Source organism: Pantherophis guttatus, chromosome 9 (assembly GCF_059756535.1).
Source record: "Pantherophis guttatus breed Tessera chromosome 9, ASM5975653v1, whole genome shotgun sequence".
In the NCBI taxonomy this organism is placed as follows: Eukaryota; Metazoa; Chordata; class Lepidosauria; order Squamata; family Colubridae; genus Pantherophis; species Pantherophis guttatus.
This window is the reverse complement of record NC_142071.1, coordinates 22,448,675-22,464,299: the sequence shown is the minus strand read 5'-3', so window position 1 is coordinate 22,464,299 and position 15,625 is coordinate 22,448,675. Positions and strand designations below refer to the sequence as shown.

The following is a 15,625-nucleotide window of genomic DNA, read 5'->3' as shown; positions in this document are numbered from 1 at the left end:
TCTGTCAATGTGTGTTAAGATCCATCTGGATCTTGAGCTTATCTTCTAGGCTGTTAGCTATTCCTGCCAACTTAGTATCACCTGCAAATTATTTGAGTTCCCCTTCTATTCCCTAATCTAAGTCGTTTATGAAGATATCTCCCTACAGTGGAAAAGATGACAATGAGCTGTGCTCATTGTCTTAAAATTGCTGTCCAATCCAACAGGAAATTTTGAAAGCTCGATTTTCTTGGTTGCCGAGGATTCCCTTTGATCTGCAAACTGCCCGAGATTGGGCAATCCTTCAAAGCAGAAGACCTTCCTCTGAAACTAGGACACATGGCCACCCAGAGCAGGATTCTTCTCAGCTTCCTCTTTTATGGTCCATCTAATGTTAAACAGCTGCTCTCATGTGGCTTTGTAGTGCCTGTTGGCACACAGTACCTCTGGGTTATGAAGCACTCTGGTATGAAAAACACACTTCAAAAATGAGCATTGTTATTCCAAAGGCCAACGGTTGAGAGAAAACTTTGGGGAAATTTCCAAAGAAAAGCAAGCCAGTGTAACATTAATTTGTTTGCCCAAACACTTTGTCTTCAACGGGGAAAATTTCAGATATTCTACGAAGTTTGATCATATTTATAAGATAGGATAACCACTTTTGAGAACCAGTTTGGTCTTGTGATCAAGGTGCTGGACTAGGTATTGGGCACCTGAAATCTGCTTTAGGCATAAAAGTCAGGGGTGGCTTTGAGCCAGTCACTCCTGCTCAGCCCTAGGGAGAAGGCAATGCAAATTACTTCCAAAAATGCTGCCTAGAAAAACAAATGATATAGTTTCTGGGAATTATTCTCACTCAAAGACAAAACAATTTTCCTTTCCTTTCCTTTCCTTTCCTTTCCTTTCCTTTCCTTTCCTTTCCTTTCCTTTCCTTTCCTTCCCTTCCCTTCCCTTCCCTTCCCTTTTCCCTTCCCTTCCTTTCCTTTCTCCCTCAGCTTTTTTCTTTCCTTTCCCCTTCCTCCCTTTCCTTTCCGTCCCTTCCTCTCTCCCTCAACTTTTCCTTTCCCCTTTCCACTTCCTCCTTCCCTCTCTCTCCCTTCCCTTCCCTTCTCTTTCCTTTCCCTTCACTCTCTCCCTAGACTTTTTTCTTTCCTTTCCCCTTTCCTCTTCCTCTTTCCCTCTCTCTCCCTTCCCTTCCTCCTTTCCTTTCTTTTCCTTCCCTTCTTTCCTCCCTTCCCTCCTCTCCCTCCCTCCCTTCCCCTCCCTCTCTCCCCTTCTTTCCCCTTTCCTTTTCTTTCCCACCATTACCCTTTTTCTCCCAATAAGAATTCAATAGTTTGGCTACTTTGAACCTTCCTGAACATTTTCCCAACTAGATCATCAAACCAAATTGACATCAAATATCATGTGAAGTCAGCCAGGGAGGCCTAAAGAATACCTGAACAAAGGACAGAAGCAGGACCAACATAACAGGAGGGCAAGAGCATTGTGTGTGTGGCATCTGTTGCCACAATAGAGGGAGAAGGATTGGGTAATCCGTTGGTGTTTTTAATTGTTACTTACATGTCCCACTATTCCTGGGGGGGGGGATCAGGTTGGAAGAAATGTAGGAGGATGTCACTTCCCTATCTCCCTTCTAACTCGTCTGTCTTACCTTGGATTCATTGACTAACTTTAAGACCTCAACCCGAACTTCATATTTGAACTGTAAAAAGGTAAAGGTGAAGGTTCCCCTCGCACATATGTGCCAGTCGTTCCCAACTCTAGGGGGCTGTGCTCATCTCTGTTTCAAAGCCGAAGAGCCAGCGCTTTCCAAAGACGTCTCCGTGGTCATGTGGCCGGCATGACTCAATGCGAAAGGCGCATGGAACGCTGTTATCTTCCCACCAAAGGTGGTCCCTATTTTTCTACTTGCGTTTTTTACGTGCTTTTGAACTGCTAGGTTGGCAGAAGCTGGGACAAGTCACGGGAGCTCACCCCGTTATGCGGCACTAGGGATTTGAACCACTGAATGGCCAACCTTTCGATCGACAAGCTAAGCATCTTAGCCACTGAGCCACCGCGTCCCCGTACATAGTAGCATTTTTGTATGATCTTCCTTCCCCAACTAATGAAATTTGAAAGTGTCTATTTGAGAAGCTCTGTCCCCTCTCCCCCACCCCAAAGACTTCTTTTCCTAAAGTTCTTCGGGGAAAGGAAATGCTTCTCCAACAATTTAATTCTGTTGTGTAGATAATGCGCCCATTGAATCTTCAACCCTCACAAAGAACAAAGAACAATCAGTAGAGGCAATATCAGACAGAAGATGATTAAGGGATTAAAATGAATCAAGGAGAAGACAAAGGACAGAAGAAGAGCCAGTGGGGAAGACTTTTTTTTTTAAGGCAGAGAGAAAAGTGGGGAAGGGACTAAGGAAAACCAAGAAAGTAGGCACAATCTCAGTAATATAGAGGACAACCTGGCTAATGGAAGAAACATTTCAGATGTTCCAACTGTCTTCTGCTCAGCTAGAGTGAACAACAACAGAGTCAGTTTGGTCTAGTGATGAAGGCACCAGGCTAGAACCCAGGAGCCTATGAGTTGTAGTTCTGCCTTAGGCATGAAAGCAGGTTGGGTGACTTTGGGCCAATCACCAGGAGACAGTGAGTTCTAGTCCCACCTTAGGCATGAAAGCTGGCTGGGTGACTTTGGGCCAATCACCAGGAGACTCAGAGTTCTAGTCCCAATTTAGGCATGAAAGCAGGTTGGGTGACTTTGGACCAATCACTAGGAGAGAGTGAGTTCTAGTCCTTCCTCATGCATGAAAGCCATCTGGTTGACTTAGAGCCAATCAGTGGGGGACTGTGAGTTCTAGTTCCCCCTTAGGCACGAAAGCCATCTCTCTCTCTCGCTCTCAGCCCAACCCACACATAAGATTGTTGTGGGGAAAATAGGAGAAGGAAGGATTATTAGGTATATTCACCACCTTGAGTTATACAGGGGAAAAAAATGCTAAAGGCAGGATAAAAAAAGAAAATAAATGAACCATTGTGCACACAATTGAATTCCTGGCTTGTGCTTTTAGATTGGCAGAGGAGCAGAGGTGGGTTCCAGCAGGTTCTGACCAGTTCTGGAAAATCGGTAATGGAAATTCTGAGTAGTTCAGAGAACCAGTAGTAAAAATTCTGACTGGCCCCGCTCCCATCTATTCTCTGCCTCCCGGGTCCCAGCTGATTGGGAGGAAATAGGGATTTTGCAGTAATCTTCCGCTGGAGTGGGGAGGGAATGGAGACTTTACAGTATCCTTCCCCTACCATGCCCACCAAGCCACGCCCACAGAACCAGTAGTAAAAAAATTTGAAACCCACCACTGCAGAGGAAGTGCTGTTATTTGAGATGGGAGCCAACTTTGTAGGGTTGCCAGGTGTCCACTATTTGAGCGGACAGTCCACTTTTTTCACATTATGTTCACTATTTTTTTTCACAAAATACTGGACATTTTTTTTATTCAAAAGCTTTATGATGAAATGGTACGTAATCTAAAGCTGTACAGTCTAAGAGAATAAGGATAGGAGAATCGCGTTTTATCTTTTTTTTCATAAATTAGAAGGAGACAAAGTTCGAATATCCATTGAACTCGATTCTCCGAAAAAATTAATGATGAGATTAAAATAAAAATATATTATAAAATTATGTACAGTTCACATTTTTAAAATGTATTGTAGCTTGTGTCGACTGACCTAAAATGGCGTCGAGTGATGAGAGTGACAGCGGCGAGATTTCAAATTCTTTAAAACGAAAGAGAGGAGTGTGCAAATACACCAAAGACTGAGAAGCTACTTTTGCATGGATTACCAACAATGAAACCCACAGAACAAATACGACGGCCTACTGTAAATTGTGTCAGAAATCGTTCACAATTGAATATAATGGTATAAAAGCTGTCACACAGCATGCAAGCACAGAAAATCATTTAGATAAGGAGAAAATAGCTTCCAGCAACAAGCGAATCAATTCGTTTTTCATTGTTAAAGACTCCTCTTTCAGTGAATTTTTTTTATTTTTTTACTACTTAACCCCCCCCCCCCCGACACTCGCTTGTCCACTATTTTTTGGAAGCAGACCTGGCAACCTTAGCAAGACCTTACAAAAACCGTGTGGTAAACAGTCCAGGCTGCCTGTGTTTCTTCGTGACCCTTGCCCAAGACCTCGAAAGAAGTCAAATATTATTAACAGCAAGCAAGGATCATCTCAGGCCTGTTGTTTTAATCCGCCTGGTGTAGTGTGAGCATCTGTGGTCTGGCTACTTCCCAGCTCCAACTGACTAGGAAACATAACTACCACAAACCATTCACAGAGATTCCACGACTTCCTGTGGCTTACTTCGCGTGCCCAGGCGGTTTGCTTAAAACATCTTCATTGTGCTCTTGCAAATGAGCCAGTAGTACCTTCCCCCTCCACTATATTACATTTAAACAGCATACACAGGAAGATCTTAATATGCCTAGCTGGTACAGCTGTTGAAAAGATGTCCTTCTCCTGGACATACGCTGCACTTTTATTAATGCTTTATCATTTTTATTAGAAATTTTCTACCGAGATAAAATAATATATTGCATGCAACAATATTAAAGGAAGGGTAAAGAAAAGACGTGTCAGCTAAGAGATTGAAGGAAAATGATTACAAAAAGAAGAAAAAAAGATAACATAAATAAAGAAGTGATTTTCAGTCTTCTTCACAGTAATTACAAACATACTCTCTCTCTTCACTCATTAAAGTTACTTTAATGAATACTTCCAATAATGAATACTCCCAATATTCAGTTAGTTTTAATCAGTAAACCCATAAATTACCAATGCATTTTTCCATTTTTAACAAAATGTCCAGAAGTTTCTGGTTATGTTTATATCTATCTATCTATCTATCTATCTATCTATCTATCTATCTATCTATCTATCTATCTATCTAACCATCTAACCATCTATCTATCTATCTATCTATCTATTATCTATCTAGCATTTATCATCTATCTATTATCTATCAATCATCTATTATCTATCTATCATCTATCAATCACCAATAATTCATCATCTATCCATTATCTAGCTAAAAAGATGTGGAGACTCTAGAAAAAGTGCAGAGAAGAGCAACAAAGATGATTAGGGGACTGGAGGCTAAAACATATGAAGAACTATTGCGGGAACTGGGTATGTCTAGTTTAATGAAAAGAAGAACTAGGGGAAACATGGTAGCAGTCTTCCAATATCTCAGGGGCTGCCCCAAAGAAGAGGGAGTCAAGCTATTCTCTAAAGTACCAGAGGGCAGGACAAGAAGCAATGGGTGGAAACTAATCAAGCAGAGAAGCAACTTAGAACTAAGGAGAAATTTCCTGACAGTTAGAACAATTCATCAGTGGAACAACTTGCCTCCAGAAGTTGTGAATATTCCAACACTGGAAGTTTTTAAGAAGATGCTGGATAATCATTTGTCTGAATTGGTGTAGGGTTTCCTTCCTAAACAGGGACTAGAAGACCTCCAAGGTCCCTTCCCACTCTGTTATTCTATTCTGTTCTATTCTATTCTATTCTATTCTATTCTATTCTATTCTATTCTATTCTATTCTATTCTATCATCTATTATCTATCAGTCAACTATCATCTATCTATCCATCTATCAATCATCTATCTATTATCTAGCTAACTATCAAGCATCTATCATCTATCATTTATCATCTATCAGTCATCTATCTATCCAGCATCTATTATCTATTATCTATCTAATTCATATACCGCCCATGGAGAAGAGTTGGTTTGCTTCTTCAATGCTCAAAAAAAAAAATCCCCAAAAACCAGCCACTATGTGGATCTTGAAGTTGCAATGTTGTACATCTCTGTCACCAATGTGACTGAGTAGTTCTAATATACCTGAGATAAGGCTTTTCCAGCTCTATTAATTGTCTATTCACTGGAGATACTAGCATTTGCTTCTCTCGCTTGGTGCATGCAAAATATGCACCATATCGCTACGCAAAAAACCACATGCGTACTTGTACAGAATATCTCAAGGGTTTGTCATCAAGGAAGCTCTACGTTTGCCGTTTGCTGAAACGCCAAGTGGATTATTCCCGCTCTGTTTATCGTGTGGTCCAAGCGCATGCCAAGGATATGAGTGTAGTCAGGAAATTATAAATTGTGCAGAATCTCAGCATTTAAGTGGAACTGAGTCAGTCGACTTTGTTGTTAGTGCCACTGACATCTAACAAGGAGACTATTTTTAATTTGATTACAAGTCTAGGTCAAAGGAGATAATGCACGCAAATAGGGGGGAGGGGTGGGAGGATGCGTTCCGAGAAAGTCATCTGGCTTTTCATTGTTGCCTTTTTTTAAAAAAAAAGAGCTGTCAGGAATGGGCTGTGATCTAAATGAGTTTAAGGGTAATTGAAGAAAGTTGGAAAGATATCGCAGCTCAGCGTTGAATCAAATTCTTTGGACAGAAGGTCATAGATTTTAAACCCGGGTCTCTAATTGAAACCAGTAATAACTGCAAAGACATCCACGAGGATTTTCATTCTATTGCTGGTCAAATGGGGTTCTTTACCAAGTATCATTGTTTACTCCAGAGCAAACTGGGTTTTCTCAATATGCGGTCAATTCCTTCCTTCCTTCCTTCCTTCCTTCCTTCCTTCCTTCCTTCCTTCCTTCCTTCCTTCCTTCCTTCCTTCCTCCCTCCCTCCCTCCCTCCCTCCCTCCCTCTCTCTCCTCTCCTCTCCTCTCCTCTCCCCTCCCCCTCTCCTTCCTTCCTTCCTTCTTTCCTTCCTTCCTTCCTTCCTTCCTTTCTTTTGTCTCCTTTCCATCTTCCTCCATTTTATCTGTAGCATCAGGAAGGGGTGAGAAATTAGGGCATTTTCAGCCAGAGAAGGAAATCAGGAAGGGGAGAGGGAGATTAACTCAGGGGTGGGCTTCAAAAATTTTAGCAAGGAGTTCTCTGCCCAGTTGCTGGGTGGCGTGGCCATGGTGGGTGTGGCCTAGTCTGCCACCTGCACCATGGCGGGGGGGGAGCTTTTTGCCCTCCCCAGGCTCTGGAGGCTTTCTTTGAGCCTCCGGGAGGGTGAAAATAGAAATAGAGGTCCTCTGGCCCTCTACCTGAACTTCCAGGAGGCCCGTTTTTGGGTCTCCGAGCCTCTGCGCATGCCCTGCATTTACGTGCATTGAAAACAGGCTGCGTGGGGACTCCTGGGAGGAGACGAGAGTGGTAGGCAGGGTCAGCCAGGAGTGGGATTTGGGGGTTCTCCGAACTGCACAGAATCTTAGCTAGAGGTTCTCCCAAACCCCTGCGAACCCCCAGCAGCCCACCCCTGGATTAACTTCCTTTTAAATGAAAAAAAAATAGCTTTGTGACTTGGCTCCCTTCTGCTAGCCCGGATAGAAATATGTTCAAAGGCGATAAAATAGCCATTTTGTGGACTATGAAGACACTTCTCCTTTCTCTGAAGAAATGCTTCAGTCCTTTATCTCAGGGTTTCTTTATATGGTAGCTAAATCACTATCTGGCCAGCCACATTTTAGCAAACTATATTGCATGAAACCATGGTTAGTTTATCGCTCAGTATATTGTGCAAACGGAGAAAATGGTGTTAATATAGGTAAGTCTTGGAAATACAGGGTTTAACAGAATAATACTCTAGAATAATGGAGTAATCGAGTTGGAAGGGACCTTGGAGGTCTTTTAGTCCAACCCTCTGCTTGAGCTGGAGACCAGATAAATGGTTAACTAGACTTTTTGAACGCCTCCAATGATGGAGCATCATCCACAAATTCTGAAAACAAGCTATTCCGTTGGTTGCTTGCTCTCACCATTAGGACATTTCTCCTTAATTCTAAGTTGCTTTCTCTTCTTGGTTAGTTTCCATCCATCCATTGCTTCTTGTCTTGCCTTTTGGTGCTCCAGAAAATAGTTTGAACCCCTCGTCTTTGTAGGAACCCCTCAAATGCTGGAACACTGGTATCATGCCTCCCCTAATCCTTCTTTTCATTAGACTAGACATTTTGGAAACTACTCTGCTGTTGTCTGACAATCAAACTATGCAAGTCAAATGTACATTGAGTTGTGACTGCACAGATTGCACATTTCCCCTAGTGCCAGCAAGCTCTCTGCCCTACCTCGCTTAATTTTTCTTCCTAAAATTATTTTCATTCATAATAAAATTAACAGAAATTTTAATGTAATGTTTAATGTAACAGAAAGTGTCAACCGCTAGAACAGAGATGTCAGATTCAAGGCCCAGAGGCTAGATCCGGTTGTTGTGGTCCGCCAGCAGCCTGCGGAGCTGGCAGCAGAGTCGGACAGCGATGAGGCTGAGGAAGAACATGGGCCAGTCCTGGAGGCTGGGGAAGGCCTGGATGAGAGCTCTGTGTCGTAGGCAGAGATGGGGCCAGAGCCATCGGGGAGTGATGTGCAGACTCCAGAGCCTCCAGAGGCTGACAGTAGAGCGCCTGTTCCTAGTGCACACATGAGAAGACCTGCCAGAAGGCAGGAGCAGCTAAAGTAAAGAGGATGACTCGGGAGTAGGGCCAAGAGATGATTGGCCCCTCCCATAAGGCTTAAAAGACCAGCAACGGCTCTTGGGCTCTTTGTTGGAAAACAACGTTGAGAGATTTGCTTCTTGTTTCACTGTATTCATTTCTTGTCGGTGTCTTTTGCTTCTGAACTTTTGCCAAGAAAAGCCTTTGGCAGTTTGCCTAATTATACCAAGGTTGGTGATTAAACTGAAGAATTTGTGTTAAGAAGAATTTGTTTTAATTTAGTTTGGACTACGCTGAGAATGAGTTAATTCTCAGCTGTTCTAATAAAGTCTGTTTGTTTTGGAACTGTTTGCGTCTAATACTATCTACTTGGGTAACAACACCGGTCCCCAGGGTGCTTAGAACTGGCCCATGGGGCTGCCCTGCCCGCAGTGTCTCTGCCAGGGAAAATGAAGCTCAGGAGGGCTATGTGCGGCCCTCCTGAGCTCCATTTTCGCTGGCAGAAGGTTGCAGGAGGCTGTTCTGACCCAGCCTTCCCCAAACCACGAAGCAGACTCCTTGTCATGACAAAAAACCATTTTTGTTAAGTTACTGTGAATTCTTCTCATTCACATCCAGCAAAGTCTTTCAAGGGAGAATTTACAGTCACAGACCACATCTGGCGTGGGGAGCTGCCAGGCCAATATCTTCAAAACTTGGCAAGGAGTCACGAACCAATTAAGCAAACTAATTGTCTCCTGCAAACTCCATTCCCCTTTTGCTCCTATTTTATTCCCTCTGGGAGGAGCCATTCATCGTCCACCTGTGGCCTTACTCCCAAGTCGACCCTTGTTCTTTAGCTGTTCTCTTCGTTGAGCAACTCTGCGTATGCGCACACTGGGAACAGGCTCCAGCTGTTCGTCTGCCTCACTGATGTCTGACTCCGAAGGCAGCTGATAACTGGCATACAGCCCTGGCCCCCTCTCTGCCTCCGACGCAGAGCCCTCATCAGAGCCTCCCCCGGACTCCAGGACTGGCTCATGTTCCTCCTCAACCTCCTCACTGTCCGAATCTGCTGCCAGCTCTGCTGGCCACTGGCGGGCCACAACATAGGCCATAGCAGCTGAAAACAGAGCTCGGGAGCCCATTTTCGCTGGGAGAGCATTTGGGCCACCACAGTGCCTGCCGACACGAGTGACTTCGAGCTGGCCACGCCCATCCTGTCCACGCCCCTCCCCCGGCCCACTCAAGGTCAAACACAACCCTGATGTGGCTCTCAATGAAATCAAGTTTGACATCCCTGCTTTAGAAAATCAACTTTATTTTCCAGAAAGACTGACCATGATTTCACAGGGATTCATAGAAAATGATGGGAAGAATTCTCCACCTGTCTTTTTGGTTTTGTTTTTAAGGCAACTGAACTTGGTGGTGGGAAAAGCATTCTGGGCAAGCCAAAACATGACATGGGAAGTAGCTTTATGAGTTTGTCATCTAATAATTGGACTTTTTTTCTTTTTACTTTTACGACTGATGGTGCTCATCGTTTTAATGAGAACCACAATTGTTCTCAAAATTGGTCCCCAAAGAGTCTTTATTTGGGTACAGGTGCTAAATTTAGCTGTTGGTGTGAAACACCATCTGGTTTGGATCTATATTTTTCTTTCCTCAAATACACCAGGGATGCATGCTTTCTTCTCTCTTTCTCTCTCTCTCTCTCTCTAAAACATCTCATGTGGTTTGGGTAACGGCTGCCATAAACCAAGAATGATTAGAACGCAATGTTACATTCTAATAACATTACTGATGAGCTGTGGTGGAGCAATGGTTAGAGTACAGTACCGCAAGATACTTCTGCTGCCTGCCAGCTGCCTGCAATTTGGCAGTTCGAATCTCACCAGGCTCAAGGTTGACTCATCCTTCCATCCTTCTGAGGTCGATAAAATGAGGACCCAGATTGTTGGGGGCCAGAGGCTGACTATGTAAACCGCTTAGATAGAGCTGTGAAGCGATATATAAGTCTAAGTGCTATTGGTATTGCTACAATGACATTGATAAAGGTAACTTATGACCATTCCTTGCTCTTATAAGAGCTGTGGTGGCGCAGTGGTTAGAATGCAGTATTGCAGGCTAATTCTGCTGACTGCCAGCAGTTCAATTCTCAGCAGCTCAAGATGGACTCAGCCTTCCATCCTTCCAAGGTCAGTAAAATGAGGACTCAGATTGTTGGGGGCAATATGCTGACTCTGTAAACAGCTTAGAGAGGGCTGTAAAGCACTGTGAAGCAGTATATAGTCTAAGTGCTACTGCTATTACGAGCAGGCCTTGTACAAATCTAGACTTGAATCGAAGCCTTACTTGGTGAGAACATCTTTCAATTCTCTAGAAGCCTATGGCTCAACCTTTAAGTCCATTGTGCATCTCTATAATCATAAGTTTATTTGTCAAGCATATATAAGATAACAGGTAAAAGTATAAACATAATTTGAATACATGAAAAGAGTAAGTAAAAAGGAATAGTAGGACAGGGATGGAAGGCACGCTGGTGCACTTATGCACATCCCTTATAGACCTCTTAGGAATGGGGCGAGGTCAACAGTAGATAATTTAAGGTTAAAGTTTTGGGGGTTTGGGGAAGAAACTACAGAGTCAGGTAGTGCATTCCAGGCATTGACCACTCGGTTGCTGAAGTCGTATTTTCTGCAATCAAGTTTGGAACGGTTTACCTTGAGTTTGTATCTATTATTTGCTCGTGTATTGTTGTGGTTGAAGCTGAAGTAGTCATTGACAGGAAGGACATTGTGGCAGATGATTTTATGTACTATGCTTAGGTCAGACTCTATAGCTGTTGAGTACAGAAGGAAGGGAGACAGTGAGAGGAGAGGAGTGGCTTTTGTGGGGCCAGCCTAAGGGAGAGAAGGGGAGAGGAGAGGACAGGAGAGGTTTCTGTGGGGCCAGCCTGAGGAAGAGAAGGGGAGAGGAGAGGCTGATTGTAACTACTCATTAATTTTCAAACTCGTGTCAATTTATCAAGCCCAATCACATAGTTTCATAGCAGAGCATGGGTATTCAGCTAGTTATATATATAATTACAACTCACTTTCAGCAAACAAAGGAATATTAGTTCATCTAAAAGAAGAAAAGCATTGTTTGGTTAATCTACCAGATGGGCTATTTGGCTTTGATAGGGTAAAGGTTGAACAATTAGCAGGGAGATTTTTTTTTTCTAGTTGCCCTTAAATCTCACTTGTGCAGCTTAATTTAAGAAATGATGACGTGTCCGAGGCACCCAAAATTGCAATTGTGCCAGAGAATAAAGTGGCTGCTTGCTGTTTTCTCAATATTTTTATCTGTTGTGTAACCGACTGCATTTTTGTCTCATGAGTTAGTGCCAAGCCAAGCTGGAATTCTGACTCACTGATAAGATGTTAACATCAGCCTTATACATAGCTGAAGTGTCTGACCTATGAAGTCATCTCACTTCCATCTTCTTCACCCAAACAGAAGGTTCAGTGATGTAAAACCCTTGAGAGCTCACGCAAATATCCTGGGCAAAAATGTGTTCCATTCACAAGTACATCAGGTCATGTGACTCCTACACACTGTGCTCGATTCAGTGCTTTTTTTATAGTGTCCTCTGTAAGAGGCTTTGCTGCAGTTCTCACAAATAAGCCGTCCGAAGTCCGTTGCTGATTTGATTTGGTAGATCGGTCCTCTGGAGGCCTACAATATCCAGGATTTGCTCAACTCTAAGCAAGGATACATGGGACTGTATCCTGTATCCTGCTGTGGCTCAGTGGCTAAGACGCTGAGCTTGTCGATCGAAAGGTCAGCAGTTCGGCGGTTCGAATCCCTAGTGCTGTTTAACAGGGTGAGCTCCCGTTACTTGTCCCAGCTTCTGCCAACCTAGCAGTTCGAAAGCATGTAAAAAATGCAAGTAGAAAAATGGGGACCATCTTTGGTGGGAAGGTATCAGCGCTCCGTGTGCCTTTGGCGTTTAGTCATGTCGGCCACATGACCATGGAGACGTCTTCGGACAGCATTGGTTTTTTGGCTTTGAAGCAGAGATGAGCACCGCCCCCTAGAGTCTAGCATATATGTGCTTAGGGCAGGGGTCTGCAATCTTAAACACTCAAAGAGCCATTTGGACCCATTTCCCACAGAAAAAAAACACCTGGAACCACAAAACCCTTCCTGTGCCTGACTATTTCTTGAGCAGCCACAAAACTTGCATATGTAGTTGAATTAAACATTGTGTTTTCTTCTGAAATTTTTCTTTTCTTGGATTTATCTATGGTTGGCCTACCGGGGGTTGAAAAGCTCATTAAATCGCGTGCCGGCAGGTGTTGCACATTGGCAGTTGTGACACATATTTTGAGTGTCAGGGAGCCGCAGCAGTGGGGTGAAAGAGCCACATGCAGCTCCAGAGCCGCAGGTTGCTGACCCCTGTGCTAGGGGAACCTTTACCTTTTACCTTAAGCAAGGATACAGATTAACAGAGTTGGAAGGGACCTTGGAGTTCAACACACACACACCCGCCCAAGCAGGAGACCCTACACCATTTCTGACAGATAGCAGTCCAGTCTCTTCTTGAAAGCTTGCAGTAATGAAGCTCCCACAACTTCTGAAGGCAACTTCCATCAGTTGATTGCTCTCACTGTCAGAAAATGTCTCCTTATTTCCAGGTTGAATCTCTCCTTGTTCAGTTTCCATCCATTGTTCCTTGTCTGGCCTTCAGGTGCCTTGGAAAATAGCTTGATCCCTTCTTCTCTGTGGCAGCCCCTCAAATATTGGAACATGTATCATGTCTCCCCTGGTCCTTCCTCTTCACTAGACCAGCCACGCCCAGTTCCTGCAACCTTCTTCATATGTTTTAGCCTTCAGTCCCCTAATCATCCTGGTTGCTCTTCTCTGCACTCTTTCTAGAGTCTCAACAACTTTTTTATAGCGTGGTGGCCAAAACTGGATGCAGGATTCTAAGTGTGATCTTATTATTGTAGTACAGTGGACTAAAGCACTGTTATTAACATCTGCTGCTTGCAATTACTGCAAGTTCAAATCTCTCCAGGCTCAGGGTTGACTCAGCCTTCCATCCTTTCAAAGATAGGTAAAATGAGGACCCAGATTGTGGGGGCAATAAGCTGACTTTGTATAAATATACAAAAGTATGAAGGCTATTGCTTAACGCATTGTAAGCCGCCCTGAGTCTCCGGAGAAGGGCGGCATATAAATTAAAGCAAAAAAATAAATAAATTATTGGGTTATTATTGGATTATTATTGGTGCTCTGCAGTACAACTATAAAACCTGCAGTGGCTGGAATTAGCATGGGTTAATCCAATTTACTGATAAGGGGGCCACTTTCTGTAACAGTATGTGTGCATGAGTAAGAATGTTCAATTGCTATCAGCAAGAATTGTTGGAACTCTTTAGAAAGAAGATTATATTTCATAATTATACTCTGGCTGCAAAGGGATTGTTAAAACAAAACAAAATATGAACATGGGTCAACATCAGAGGTGAAATGCTCCCGGTTCAGACCGGATCGCCTGATCCAGTAGCAATGGAGGCGGGTGGTTCGGAGAACCAGTAGCAAAAATCCCTGCCCCGCCCTCCCCCATGCCCAGCTGAGCCGCGCAATCATCAGAGGCTTTTTATTTTTATTTTTAAAAGCATTTTTTCTACAACCTCTTTGGCCAAAAAAATGCTTTTAAAAGTTTTAAAAAAAAAGCCTCTGATGATCGCGCGGCTCAGCTGGGATCATCAGAGGCTTTTAAAAGCATTTTTTCTACAATCTCTTTGGCCGAAGAGGTTATAGAAAAGATGTTTTTAAAGGGAAAAAAAAGCCTCTGCCGATCAGGCAAGTCATCTGGGATCGTCAGAGGCTTTTAAAAAGAAAAAGAAAAGCCTCTGCCGATCAGGCAAGTCAGCTGGGATCATCAGAGACTTTAAAAAAAAAAGAAAAGCCTCTGCCGATCAGGCAAGTCAGCTGGGATCGTCAGAGGCTTTTAAAAAGAAAAAGAAAAGCCTCTGCCAATCAGGCAAGTCATCTGGGATCGCCAGAGGCTTTAAAAGCATTTTTGTTACAACCTCTTCAGCCGAAGAGGTTGCAGAAAAAATGGTTTAAAAAGTAAAAAAAAAAAAAATTGGCCACGCCCACTCAGTCATATTACACACACCCCACCAAGCCACGCCCACAGAACCGGTAGTAACAAATTTTACATTTCACCACTGGTCAACCTGGGTATTATAACTCAACAGTGTGACATTTGCTTCACTCGTAGTTCACCGGAGTCCAATTTCCTAACATTATTTGTTTGGCTTGTTGTTAATGATCGTTCTTTCTATCACTTCTGCTTGAGCTTGGTGCTATGTAATAGGTTTCTAAGCTGCAATACAAACAGCTTTGTTTGTGAGATGTCGAGGGCATGGCAGGGTTTTGTGTGTGTGTACTACCAACATTGCCTGGGAAATGAAGCTAGGGAGATTTTTTTTTTTTCTCAGTGTAGTGAAACTGATTTAGGGATTATAGCCTTAATTAAATGAGATTTCATCCTGATTGCCTTATGAAATTAATTAGAGAGCAGGCAACTGGCCAAGTCGTCAACCCAGCGATATCAGTTTCTCCTCTGTTTTGTTTTGCAGCCTTGGTGGTTATGAAAGGATAGATTGGTTCTCTATCCAAAGAAACACTTAAATGTTGTTGTGTTGGCAGCAAATTGTGCTGAAAACGAGCCCTGAGGCAACCAGAATTTAGCAAGAAAAATGTATATGCTTTTATCGCCTCCTAGTATTCCCACAGCCTGGCTACGTGGCTCAAGTGGCTAAGACACTGAGCTTGTCGATCAGAAAGGTCGGCAGTTCGGAGGTTCGAATCCCTAGTACAGGTCTCCTTCATGAGCAGGGCAGTGGTGGGTTCCTCCCGGTTCGGCCCGATTCGGCCGAGCCGGTAGCAGTGACGATATGACATCACCAAACCGGTTCTCTTTGTTCGGGAGCTGGCCCACCCGCCCACCCCACCCCCGTGTTATTCTTACCTTTTATTTGGCCCCACCCACAATCTATTGCTCCCTCCCGAGTCCCAGTTGATTGGCTAGAAGGAAAAAAACTGTTTAAACTCTTGCCACGGGGCTTCAAAGGGCCGCCCTACAGCTGATCAGTGTTAAAAG

The 15,625-nt window shown here is 43.5% G+C and overlaps 1 protein-coding gene across 1 annotated transcript in view; it reads left to right on the top strand.

Annotated features, from left to right (window-relative positions):
- ADAMTS8 (ADAM metallopeptidase with thrombospondin type 1 motif 8) overlaps positions 1 to 15,625 on the top strand; it is a 41,779-nt gene that overhangs the window by 11,163 nt on the left and 14,991 nt on the right. The window lies entirely within an intron of this gene.